General features: G+C 51.3%; 1 pseudogene; it reads left to right on the top strand.

The window, feature by feature from the left end:
• The first annotated feature begins 1632 nt into the window (after positions 1-1632).
• LOC102018617 lies at positions 1633-13027 on the top strand (annotated as a pseudogene).
• The last annotated feature ends 305 nt before the right edge of the window (positions 13028-13332 follow it).

Here is a 13332-nt window from a genome sequence, read left to right as displayed (position 1 = left end):
CTCTTTCCTTCGGTGCCTTTTTTGGGGGAGTCCCTTCTCCATGGAGGCCTCCTCTGCCGCTCTCTGAGGCCCTCATCTGACATCCCATGTGCTAATGTGAAGGCTGAGCACAGGAGGACTGGCCTGCCCCAGGTCAGAGCAAAGATGCAGCAGAACAAGGTTCCATACATGGTTTCTTGGCCCTGCCCTCCCTTGCCCACACTGTCTTCTCAGTCCTCTCACTTTCACCCCCACCTCAGGCCTTCTCTCTTCCCTCTCACCTCCCAGGTACAATCTAGCCTGGCCTCAGGTGTGCTCTGATCCCTAGAAGTGACCTGTCAATCCCTGGTGGGGCTGGATACTTCGTTCTTGTTCCTAAAAGTCCTGTCTCAACCCAGGCACTGGGCAGCTTGGAGGCAGGACTCAAACTCTGGCCAGGATGCGCAGCTAGGGGACCAGAGGCCCCCATCCCTGAGCCTCCTAATTCTGCACTCAGAAATGGTGCGTGCTGCCCTCCCAGCCGATACACGGCCAGGAACCGGAGAGGTGTTCTGGGACAAAGCTTGGCTGGCTTTGGTCTCCTGGTACCCGAACCCTCCCCAGTCTGTGCTTTGACCTGCTGCACCCAGTCTCGGAAAGTCAGGGATGGTCATAAACGCTGGGGCCGAGTCATCTTTGCCTGGTCCCACATTTTCTCCCTACCCCAGGTAGGAAGTGCCAAGTCCTGAGGATCCAGTTCTGTTGGGAGCGGCGGAAGCTGGAAAGTAATTACGTGTGCGGACGAAGCCAGCCCGAGAATACGGGAGCTCCTCGAAGCACGTAAACAAGCCATTGCAGCTTGTTAACTGATTGCTGGGCAGAGAGGCTGAAATGAATATCAACCTCTTGAGCGTATAAATAAACGCTCTGGTGGACTTTGGCAGTTCCTCTCCTCTGCTCAGGAGAAGGGACCTCCACCTGACCCAGCTATTTGTCTCTTGTCTCTCTTTGCCTCATTTTCGCCACTGTTCCTTCCCGGGATACAGCAAGAACCCAGTGAGTGGCGACACAGTTCCCCTTCTGCATCACCCTCAGGTGGTTCCCACAGCACTCAGGTGGCCCCACCTATGTCTTGGCCACCTTCCCAGGCAGGTAGGCGACAGCTGGGTCTGCAGGGATAGGCTGGTGCTGCCAGCTCAGCCTCCCACAGCAACCCCTTGGGCCAGAGCCGGGGACAAAGAAGACCCAGAGGAGGGGAGAGGAGGGGAAAGGAGGTGTTTGAGGATAGGCAGCCCCTGACGGAAGTCTCCAGGCTAGGAGCAGTGAAGTTGAGGGGTCCTGGCCCAGGACAATAAGAGTGCTGACCAAGCTGGGGGTAGCTTCGGGGAGTGGTGTGAGCAGATATTCTTTTGACTTCTGGGTTACGGTGCCTGCCCATCTCTCCATGATTCAGGCAGGTGTGGGGTTTCAATTCTTCTGTCTCTTCTTCATTCTCCTTTTCTGTCCTTCTCCTCCTCTCTTGTTCCCCATCTTCTCATGTTACTCTGAGTCTCCCTCCCCTCTCTGAGCCCTGCCTGCCCTTCCCACAACATTGCTTTTCTCCAGTATCATTGGAGTCCTCTGTACCCTTCCTAGACCTCAGAAATTGCACCCCCATCCCTTCTGTCCTGAGGGATGGCACAGCTGAGCCTGTCCTGGCTGGGCCTGGGGCCAGCTGCAACCTCTCCTTGGCTGTTCCTGCTACTGGTCGGGGCCTCCTGGCTCCTGGCCCAAATTCTGACCTGGACCTAGGCCTTTTATGAAAACTCTCATTGTCTCCGATGTTTCCTCATCCCCCAATATGGAACTGGCTCCTGGGCCAGCTGGGCATGGTGAGTGTGGGTTATTGGGGTGGATGGACTTCGTGCGGACTCAGAAACAGTATCAGGGAGTGGGACAGCAGAGAAGCAAAGGAGGTGACTCACTCATTCCTGAGTGACAGTCTTGATCCACATGAGTCTCACGCCATCCTCCCAGCCATAGTCTTCTTTGGATTCATTTCAGATCCAATGTTCCATGTTAGTGCACCTGTGAGAAGCCCCCAAAGTGGACCACACAGAGTGGGAGCCCCTTGTATTCCCACATTCTCTTCTGTTCAACCTGAGGCCTTCTAAGGGTACTGGCCAGGGTCTGCTCCCTGTCTGGACTGTGTCCTTGGGTCAGCCCATCTCTGGGTTTCCTGTTGTTCACAGGAGTGAGACTTGATTCCCCACAGCACAGGGGCACAGCTGGTTCCTGGGGGAGCAGTATTGGCTATTTCTCCTGCTCCCCTCTCTGCGACACCTTTCTCCAGTCTTGCTCTTCTCAAAGATGTAACAGTGAGCTCTGTGGTCTGATCTGGATAATAGCTGACCATTGACTTCCCCTTTCAGAAACCTCCCTTGATGTCTACCCCTGCACACCACACTTTGACGTCTGACTTCAATCTGCCCACCTCTTTGGGTGATGTGGCCTCACTTACTTCATCTGCAAAGGGCACGGCTTCTTGGCCTATGCACAGGTTCAGTGTGATCGTGCACAGGACGCTCTTCGTCACAGGCTGGTGGGCAGCAGGTGCTCACAGGTGGGATCCATCTCCCTGATGGAGAGTTAGAGGTCATTTGTACTCCCCTGGGGTCCAGGTGGTCCTTGGTAATGTGGACCCTATCCCATGGGAGGTCAGAACATGAAAGGACATAAATGAAGCCTTACGGACAAGTTTGTTGCCCACGGAGCAACCGCCAAGGGTGTCTCCTCTTGGGGCTGGAACAACTTGCAGAGTGGGAAGCCCATCTCCTCAAGCCAACGTGGACATCTCTGTGCACGCCCTGTGTAACTTCTCCATCCTCCCTAGTATGTACCTTTGGGAGTTGGAGATGAACACTAGTGGCACTTAGCAAGAAGATGCAGAAATCCCCCTCATCTCTGCTATGTGCAGGCACATGTTCACTACAGCGGCCACATCACTCCACAGACTGAAGAAGGTGGGTCCCCTGAGATGGTTTTTCAGTCAGGGTTCTCCAGAGAAACAGAACCAGAAAGGAGGGAGAGACAGAGACAGAGACAGAGACAGAGAGACTGACCCATAGCTCAGGTAAATTGACCCCTGAAATGAGCCATCTCAGAAGCTGACCACTTGTGTGCAGGTGCCTCCCGCGGAGCAGGGGTTGAAGTACATGGCTCAGCTGGTTGCCCCTTACCCCCAGGGCTGTATGATGTGGATGGGCCCCATGATGCCCATGGTCATCTTGTGCCACCCTGACGACATCCAATGTGCCCTCAGTGCCTCAGGTACCCCTATGGATCTTGAGGTGATAGGTGCCACAATGCCAAAGCTTCTAGCTCCTCCACCCTGTGTCTACATGGTTCCTGTAGCAACTTGGCCCCTTTTTGAGTCTTGTCTCTCTCTCTCTCAGCTTCTCCCCATTTCTTTCAAGTGGTCGTCTGCCCGCATTCCACTCTCCCTCTCCTGTTGCCACCTGCACCATTGTGATCTTGCTATTCTGGGCACTCAGTGGAGGGACTGCTAATCTCAAGGAGATTGGGCAGAGACATCTCGTCTGGTCAGGAGTGGGGCAGAAGGAGATGGGCTGTGTCAGCCCACTGGAGCAGGGAAGTCCCTACTAGGCAGGCTGGAGGATTGGGAAGGATGAGATGGGGCACATTCAGGGTGGTATGGTCGTAGGTGATTCTGGGAAGGAGAGCTGGGCAAGGTACAACATGCTAAAGGTTTTGAAGCAGGGCGAGGTGATGCAACAGTCATCAGAAGCGCTGGTGCTCTCTCCCAGGTCTGGCATCAGCTGTGTTCATCCACAGGCCTAGAGAAATAGGCTTGCAGCTGGTGGAAGATCTGGGCTCCCAATTCCCTGACACTCAACTCTGCCGGGTTGTTCCTTCTGCCCCATCCTGTGGCTTTTCTACTGAATGTTCATCTTTCTCCTGTTCCAGGTCCCAGAAATCTCTGCTACATTTTACCTTGACCTGGTTTCCTTCCCTTTCCTCTGCCCCTGCAAGCCTGGATAGACCAGCTGAGCAGAGGAGGAGATGATGTCCACACAGACCATAGCCCTGACACAAAAATTCTGGGTGATTCTGGGAACTTCTCTGGGTCTCTCTAACTGCTATAGTCTCTTTCAGTTCTGAAGTAGACACTGTCCTCCATGAGTTTCAAACAAAGAAAGTGAGTCTGTTGATTATAAAGACCAGGGAGGGTGGCTCTCATGTATGGCTGGATCCAGGTTGACAATGCCTTGGAGAACCTATCTTCTTTCAGTTTTGCTTTCCTTTCCCTCTCTCACTTTTGTTTTCTCAGCATCTCTTTCCTTTCAGTCTAAATGATGAGTCCCAGGAGTTCAGTTTTGTGAGGAGCTCACCATCACCAAGATTTCTCATAAATGATCTGTGATTCACTGTAATTGCCCTGGCCTCAATCACAGGGAAAACTCCTATTCAATTACTGTGACCCTGATAGCCCAGTTTGGGCAGACATGGGTCTCCCAAAGCCACCATTCTGGGGGACTTGAAGCAGTTTAATGGCTAAGAACTCAGGTTGTGGATTCAGGCAGACCCAAATTTGGTCTAAGAGGACCCAATTTAGTATTTGGGAGATATTGGGCAAATGACTGTATCATTCAGAACCTCAATCTCTTTGTCTGGGAGATGGGATGGAGCAGAACCCAGGTGAAGGTGGTGTTTGAGATTCAAACAAAGCAGAACTTTTTCTGTCTCTATAACGAAGAGACCTGGATCGCTGTGATTGGAGGATGAGGTCAGGGAACCCAGGAGGTGCTCGGCATGAGGATGAGGAGCTGCTGGAGATAATTCCCAGGGCTCCATCTGGGTTCCTGTATAGCACATCCATGTACGTTAGCCCAGAGGAGTGTGGGTTTGGTCCTCTTTGTCTTTCTCAGAGGAAGGTCTCCTGTACACCCAGGACCTGGTGCACACCTTTGATGTGTGCTGCTGGCGGGTGGGGTCTTGGCACGTGGTTGTGGAATCTTCCATCCCTTCTGCATCAAGCCTGTGTTCTTTCTTTTTTTTTTTTTTTCTCCGGTACTGGGAACCGAACTCACGATGTTGCGCTTGCCAGGCAGGTGCTTTGCCGCTGAGCTAAATCCCCAGCCCCAAGCCTGTGTTCTTTGCTTCAGGTAGATATCACCTAGTTTGCCGGTCACGGAGATCTTCATGCTGCCTCCAGCTGGTGGGCTGTCCCATGTGCAGGCAGAAGGGGCTGCGGCCACGATGCCCTTGCCTCTGCCTCACCTGGAGCTCCCCCCCAATCTCTGATGATGTCTGCTTTTCTCTAGAGTGCCTGTGACAGCTGTTGTATAGCCATGAATTTTGTGTGGCCAGGTCTTGTCACATTCACATGTGACACTTAGTTATAACTGTCTACGTTATACCTGGTCACACCTGGTTTATACCTGCTTTCTTGGTTATACCTGGTACTGTCTAAGTTTATACCAGGTATAAACTTAGATGGATGTGCTATACAGGAACCCAGATGGAGCCCTGAAGATGATCATATCTGAGGCTTAATTGTGGCCAAGGACATTTAGGACTTGTCAAAGTCCGTTCAGTTCTCAACTGAGCTCCTGTTTGAGACTTTTTTTTATCCTTCTGGTCAGTTTTAGGGTAATTTGGGATTTGTCTAAGACTGGGGCCCAGGGTCCCATTGAAAGGTTTCTGGGAATTTCTTTGAGTTTTACTTAAGGTGTGTATTAAAGTGAATGCAGGTGATGTAGGAGACCTAATAAAGTCCCTGTGGGCCTAGCCTTTCAGACGTTAAGGGGGCCACACTTAAATCCTCTCTCTGGACTGTCTGTGATCATACTATGGCCATGTTAGACCATCCTTGGCCATTTCAGAACATGTCCTATCATGTCATGCTGACCGTGTATGTTGTGCTTATGTCAGGACATGTGAACACGTGTTCATCTCACATGTTCCATGTCTATTTCAAAGATGTTAGAGAGTAGCAGGGTAGGTGACCTGTTGTAGGTCTTTATACAAATCTCTGTTTTGCTGTGCACAAGTGTGGCAGGACTGTGGGATGATGTAAAAGCCATGTCAAGGTGTGCTGGGGGTGTTGTTCTATATTAGGCTGTGACTTTGCTCTAACCCCATCATCTAGTCACATTTCTCCGAACATGCCAGTACTACCTGACTTCCTTTCTGTCATGCTGGGCTTGGAGGAGGGAAGTACAGACCTCTGGCTGGGACCCTTCAGCTCCTTCCATGGTCTACACCCACCCTTCTCCGTGATCCCTAATGGTTCTCCTTCATATCAGCTGAGGTTGCACCCAAGGACTTCTACAACTTCCTGAAACCCTGGCTGGATGAGCACCTGCAGGTGAAGGGGCTTGGGGACAACCTGGGGGCCAGGGAGGAACTGCCTTTGTCCACTGCCCATGGCTGCCCACTAGAGGATGGGCTCTTTTTTTGGTTTTTCTCCAGTACCGGGAACTGAACTCACGACCTTGCGCTTGCCAGGCAGGCGCTTTTGCCGCTGAGCTAAATCCCCAGCCCTGGGGATGGGCTCTTGCTGAGTGCTGGTGACAAGTGGAGCCGCCACCGTCGCATGCTGACACCCGCCTTCCATTTCAACATCCCAAAGCCCTATGTGAAGATTTTCAATGACAGCACAAATGTCATGCATGTGAGTCCTCGAGCCCAGGTTCTCAGCTGGAGCCTGGAGGGGAAACGGGCCACACACCAAGTCTAGAGTCCTGGCTCTGATGGGTGGCTTTGCAGCTCTACCTTAACTCTAGAGGATGTATGTAATGGATCCATATCTCTGGCACGTGGTATGTATTCAGAAGAGTTACTTCCCAAGTTTCCCCCACAAAAGCTGTATAAGTCAAACACAGAAAGGATAAGGATCACATAGAAGTTATTGCTTGGTAACAAGCCATTCCTATACTTTGTGTGGATGCAGGGTTTAAGATTGCTAATAAATGTGTTGGTCAGTAGGTTGGTTATTCTGGACAGCGATGGGGATCACTGATGGTGTACGATCAGCTGTGGGCTACTAAGACGCTTTGTTGATTTTTGACTCAGTTTCCTCTTGTGTTTGGTGCTTGGCAACAACAGCTGGACTCAGCTGGGACAACAAGACCGTCAGATATATGATCCTGTCCCTCAAGAGGTCATCTAGGGGTGTTCTCTTAGCAGGGACAGAGTGCCAGGGGAGTGAGAGGAAGTTTCAGGGCCTCTTCAAGCTTAGGTTTTTTTGTTAGGATCTCATTATTTTTGCCATATCATGTTAGCCAAAGCCAGACGTCTAGTCTAGAGGTAAAAAAGGAGTGAAATAGGCTTAAACTCTTAATAGAAATTGCTGGAAAATAACATTTCATAGAGTGTGGATATAGGGCTACAGGAAAAAAAGGGTAAGGATTGGTAGAGGGGTGAGGGTTTTGTGAAGTTCTTTTTCTTGAAAGCAGGGATGTTAGCTCGTTACCGTTCCATGCATTCTCTCAGAAGACACAAGTATTCAGGGTCAGAGACAAACTATAGTTGCTTACTGATGGGGCATCAAGTAGCATGTGGTCCTTGTCGGTTTTCTTTCTTCACGCCACTCAAATCCCATGAAGTGACACAGGTGGGCTACACTGGTGCCTGCTCATGTATATATCGCATTATAATTGAGAAGCCTTGACATAGGAAACCTTCCTCTATAGCTGGCAGAAGCCAGACTGATATTTGTTAGGGGGCTGCCATTCCTTTATTCCTGGATGTTATTCTCTGCAAACAGCTCTGAGAGTTGTTAAAATATGAGGGATAGTGCCTTCTTGTAATATTTGGAAAGGATACCCAGTGTCCATGGAAGACTCAATGCAGTGATATTTTATTGAGTTCACTCAGAGTTCCCAGCTTGGGCCTTCATCTTGTAATAGTAACAGCTCTGCTCTCATATGGTTCTTTCAAAGGTTGAGTGCCTGAGACAGAGGATCTGGAGAGCGGGTCTTGGGGAATCTAACCTAAGCACTGTGGATAGAGAAGGGCTCAAAGGTGCCAAGGCCCAGCTCCAGCCCTGTCCTCTTCTCTGGCCAGGCCAACTGGCAGCACCTGGTCTCCCAGGGCAGCACCTGTCTGGACATGTTTGAGCACATCAGCCTGATGACCCTGGACAGTCTGCAGAAATGCGTGTTCAGCTTCAACAGCAGCTTTCAGGATTGAGTCATTGCCAAAGGCTTAGGAACCTGTGCCATGGAGCCAAGGTGGGGAGAAAGGATTGACCAGAGAGCTCTTCAGCAGCTGTTTGGTCAAATGTGGGCATGGAAGGATAGGGGAGGGGAGCAGGAGAGTGGTCCTTCCTGGTGGGTACAACTGTCTAAAGATGAGATGGCTTGGATGAGCACAGCAAGTGTGCAACATGTAAGATGAGGAACTTTGGAGATGAGGTTGCAAAGATAGGTAGCAGCTAGGTTTTAGGGCTATTGCAAAGCCTGTCAAAGGGGTGTAAACTTTATCCTGAGCTTCCAGAGAAGCCATGAAAGTGTTTGATGTGGTGATGGGCGCGATCAGAGCTGAGCTCTGTGCAGCACTGTCACATAGACACTGGATGGAGTTACAAGGACACAATAGATACAAAGAGGCTATGGATGGGGTTGGGCATGGACTACTTGGAAAAGAATGAAGTCTGAGCCTTGGGAAAGTTTCAGATGGAAGGAATACTGGATACTGGGCAGGAGAGAAAGGAGAGGAGTACAGTGCTTTCTGTATGCTCTAGGTGCCTAGGGGATGGAGGGAACTCACAGAGATGGGATGCAGGGAATAATGAGATTGTGGTTATCAAGTTCCATGGTTCATCCCTACCATGTATCTGTGAGGCCATGGGTTTGTGGATACTCAGTTTCCTAATGGGACATAGCACCCAGCTGCTGGTGTGAGGTGCTCACCTGGCTTCAGGTATGTTAAGTTGTTTTCTCCCTTTATGCCTTCACCCTGCAGGAAGCCCAGTAGATATATTTCTGCCATCTTGGAGCTTAATGCCCTTGTGGCCAAAAGGCACCAGAAGCTCCTCTTGCACGTGGACTTCCTGTGCCATCTCACCAGTGATGGGCAGTGCTTCCGTAAAGCCTGCCGCCTGGTGCACGACTTCACAGGTGCTGTATCCAACAGCGGCACTGTACCCTCTCTGGTCAGGGTATTGATGACTTCCTCAAGGCCAAGGCCAAGTCCAAAACTTTGGATTTCATTGATGTGCTTCTGCTAAGCAACGTGGGCTTCTCAAGAAGTAGAATGATCTCGATACTCAGTGTCAGATCAAATGACTTGAACTGGATCCAAAAGGCACTAGGGACTCCTGGATAGTATTTGAGAAAGAGAGGGACAAGTTAGAGATAAAAGGATTTTTGAGATGATTCTGGAGTGCGGCCAGCAGCAGACTGCTACATGTGAAACTGGGCAGTGCCTGAGGTTTTATTCTAATTACCAGTTAATAAGTAATTTCAGCAAATTATATCTGTTTAGTTCTACACTGACAGTTGTTCCAAACTCTTTTGATCAGGCAGTACACTTATTACTGACAGCAATCTCAACAGCCAGAGCAGGACTGTAGCAAGGGCCCTCCTTTCTGACGCCTCTCCACTTCTTGGGTGATTCAATGTTTCACTTTTGTGTGGAGCACTGTTCATACTTGGGAAAAAGCCCACACGATATGAATCTTGAAGCTTATATTGTACTAGCAGTTCTGCTTCTTCTTCCCTCTAGGGAGAAGGAGAGAAACAGAGGGAGAGTATAAAGGATAGAAATAGGGAGATAAAAAGAATAAAGGAAAGGGAGAGGTAAAAAGCAAAAGAGCTTTCTTCTGGAATAGAAACAAATTCTCTGCAGTGCAGAGGTAAAGTTTACAAGCCTGCAAAATCAAATGCCTTTAGCAGAAGTAACAATTTCTGGATTTTTCACCTGAGAATATGAGCTAATATCTTTGGAGTCAAGCTTAATCTCCAAAATTCAATGTAAGTTGTCATTCAGTCATCTCATAACCCTGGTTTCCAGTAACTTTTAATCAGAACTCATTGTTCTACAGAAACATTCATCACTCATTGATTTCCCCTAAGGGAAAAACAGTAGGCAGGAAATCGAGAGAGGACGCTGATAGACTATGGATTCTGGTGGTAGTGACTGAGAGAGGTCTGGCATGGCAGTGGAGTTTGGTTTCTGGATGGAAGATGGATTTTTTTTTTTTTGAGACAGGGTCTCACTACATAGTCCAGGCTGGCCTCGAATTTACAGTGATCTTCCTGCCTCAGCCTCCCCAAGTGCTGGGATTACAGGCATGTGTCACCAGGTCCAGCAGGAAGATTTGTTTTAAGAGACTATCTTGGGTTATTCATAGGGGCCCTAGGAGATGGTGGTGATAGGGCAGGGGGAACTCCATGTTTCTGGTTTTAACTTCATAGTAAGAGAGGTCACTTAAAGTTCACTTAAACTGCAGTTGCCCCCCACGCACCCCAGTCCCCTTATCAACTTGCTTAAAAGCAGAGCAAAGCCACAAATTGGGAACAGAACAAACAGAGCAATCTGGGAAGTAGGTTAAAGGCTAACCCACTATGGTCATTGGAATTTGGTTGTCTGACCTCCTGGGAGAAAGGTAAACTTTGTATTAATTATGTGACGTTCTTGTGAGATTCCTGAAAATGAATAATGGTAACTATGGAAACCTGAAGTGTACTAAAATCAAAGGTGAGGCCCAGAGCAGGACTCTGGGTTAGAGATGTTCGTCAGCAGGCTCCAATAAAGCTCTGTTCATTCATGCTTTTATGGTTTTCTTGTGAGTGTCCTTCTCGATGGACTCGCTTGCCAAAACAGTGTGACACAGGGGTTCTTGCCTTCTCTCCAGGATGAAGACGGAAAGGAGCTGTCAGATGAGGACATACGAGCAGAGGCTGACACCTTCATGTTTGAGGGGGAGGCTCCTGGATCTTGATTACAGAGGGGATATGGTTCTCTCCACCCAGGAACCCTTTGGGTTGACCTGCATCTCTCCATTCTGCCCATCCTTCCTCTCGACTTCCTCCCTGGGGTCTCAGGGGATGGGCGCTGGACACCCTGTGGTGCAGAAGCAGCCTAGAGGCCCATGATGCCCTGCGGAGGCACCCAGAGTACCAGAAGCGCTGCCGGCAGGAGGTGCGAGAGCTCCTGAGGGGCCGTGAGCCTGAAGAGATTGGATGGTGAGTCAGGTCCTCATAGCCTGTGCTTAAGCCCCTCATGGCTCTGCTTCCCAGGTCGGGATAGGATAAGCTTAGTCCAGAAGGAGGTCTTGGCTGGCAAGGGAAAGGTTTTCCGTGAGCCTTGGACTACTGAGAGAGCTAGTGACAATGTAACAATGTATGAGGGGAGATGATGCCACTTGCAAAAGTTCAGCAATGAGCTCCTTCTCTCCCTTCTGTTCCTCTCAAATGCCATTTTTCAGATATCTTCTTCCCTGAATGTTCTTTTCCTGTAACCTAATTACTGCCAGTACTGTACTATCAAGTCCAGGGATTCACAGGGGTGATTGGGGGTCAAAGTAGTCTATTTGTTTTCCAGAACACCTGTCTTATCCATGCAAGCATCCTTCATCCCACAAACACCCCAGCGTTGCCCTCACATCCCCAAAGCTGTGTTGAGCCACACTTTGTGCTATAGAGACCCGGGAAGGACCCAGTCCAAAATCTGTCTTGCAGCAGTTCCCAGCCTGGGGGAGAATGTGGCCAGGATATTTTTCTAATACGCAAATAGTTGATGCATTTGGGTCACTGCTACGATTGGGAGAAGAGTTCACAGGGGAAATCTGGGCTGGTGGACTGTTCTGCTTCCCGGTTAGGTGACTGTGGCTTCGGGGTTTCCTCAGGGAGGACCTGGCCCAGCTGCCCTTCCTGACCATGCGCCTCAAGGAGAGTCTGCGGCTGCACCCCCCAGTCATTGCCGTCTCCGGCTGCTGCACGCAGGACACTGTGCTCCCTGATGGCCGGGTCATCCCCAAAGATGCCCACATAATCAGGGGGAGGAGGCTCCTGGGCAGGCATGAGTGTCCCTCAGACCCCAGGGCCTCGTCTTTACGGTCCCCCCCCTCCCACAGGTGTCATCTGCCTCATGAATATTTTTGGGACCCATCACAACCCCGCTGTGTGGCCCGACCCTGAGGTGCTGCCTGTCTCCCCTCCCCCACTGTGCCTCATGGCTGGGCTCCTACGAGACCCGCCCCTGCCACGGGCACTTCTGTGCCCTGTGCCTGCTGGGAGACCCCGCCCAGCACCCACGGCTCCCTCTCTTCTGCAGGCCTATGACCCTTTATGCTCTCACCCAGAGAACAGCAAGCACAGGTCACCCTGGCTTTTATTCCTTTCTCCGCCGGCCCCGGTGAGGGTGGTGGCTGTCTGAGTTGGGGATGGGCTGATGGGGGCGGGGGAAATCGGGGAACTTGTGGGCGGTCAGAGGTCTGGGTTGGCTTCCAGCCATACCTGAGCAGATTGCGTGCAAAGGTGTAGACAACGAGGGTTGAGTAGGTGCAAGAGGGGTCCTCAATGGGTTCAGAGGCCCTCTTTTGGGGGCCTGGGGATTTAGCTCAGCGGCATAGAGCCTGCCTGGCAAGCTCAAGGTCGTGAGTTCGATTCCTGGTACCGGAAAAAAAAAACCCACAGAGGCCCCCTTTCTTGCCTCTGATCTGATCTGAGCTCGGCGCTAGAGTCTAGGCTAAGCTGGGGGGCACTCTCAGCCTAGCGGGGGTCCGGGCATGGATAGCGCCCCTCGCTGTCCCTGGAGCTGACCAGGGTGGGGTGGGGTCCTGGGTCAGGTTCGGAACGACGGGGCTGGATGGGCCGGGCGCTGTCACGGTGCCTCCCCTCCCCGCCCGGAGGAACTGCATCGGGCAGACCTTCGCTATGGCCGAGATGAAGGTGGCCCTGGCGCTGACTCTGCTGCGCTTCCCGTCCTGCCAGACAACACCGAGCCGCGCAGGAAGCCGGAGCTGATCCTGCGCGCAGAGGGCGGGCTGTGGCTGCGGCTGGAGCCGCTGAGCGCCGGGGCACAGAGACCCACAAGGCCTGGCCAGGAATCCAGCTAACCCCACCCTCTTTTGCAGACCCTGGAATAAACTGTGCTGTCACCTGTGCCTTCTCAGTGAGCGCCAGCAGGGGGAGTTGGGGAGCCACGGTGGGTGGAGTCGGAGAGGAGGAGGGCTGGGGTCTCTGAACCCAAGACCCTGACTGCCTCTGGCTGAGCACAGGACTCCATGCTGACGGTGGGAGCCATGGGAGGTGCTTGAGCAGAAGAGTGACCAGAAACAAGAGCAGGCTTGAGGCTCTGAGTCAGGGAGGCAAAACATTTTAGTTGCACTGTATTTCCACCACCTTGACTTCCGTTCTTATC

Source organism: Chinchilla lanigera, unplaced genomic scaffold (genome assembly GCF_000276665.1).
Source record: "Chinchilla lanigera isolate Chin_1 unplaced genomic scaffold, ChiLan1.0 scaffold00094, whole genome shotgun sequence".
NCBI lineage: Eukaryota > Metazoa > Chordata > Mammalia > Rodentia > Chinchillidae > Chinchilla > Chinchilla lanigera.
The sequence above is the reverse complement of the archived record's forward strand: the minus strand, read 5'-3'. Positions and strand labels throughout refer to the sequence as shown.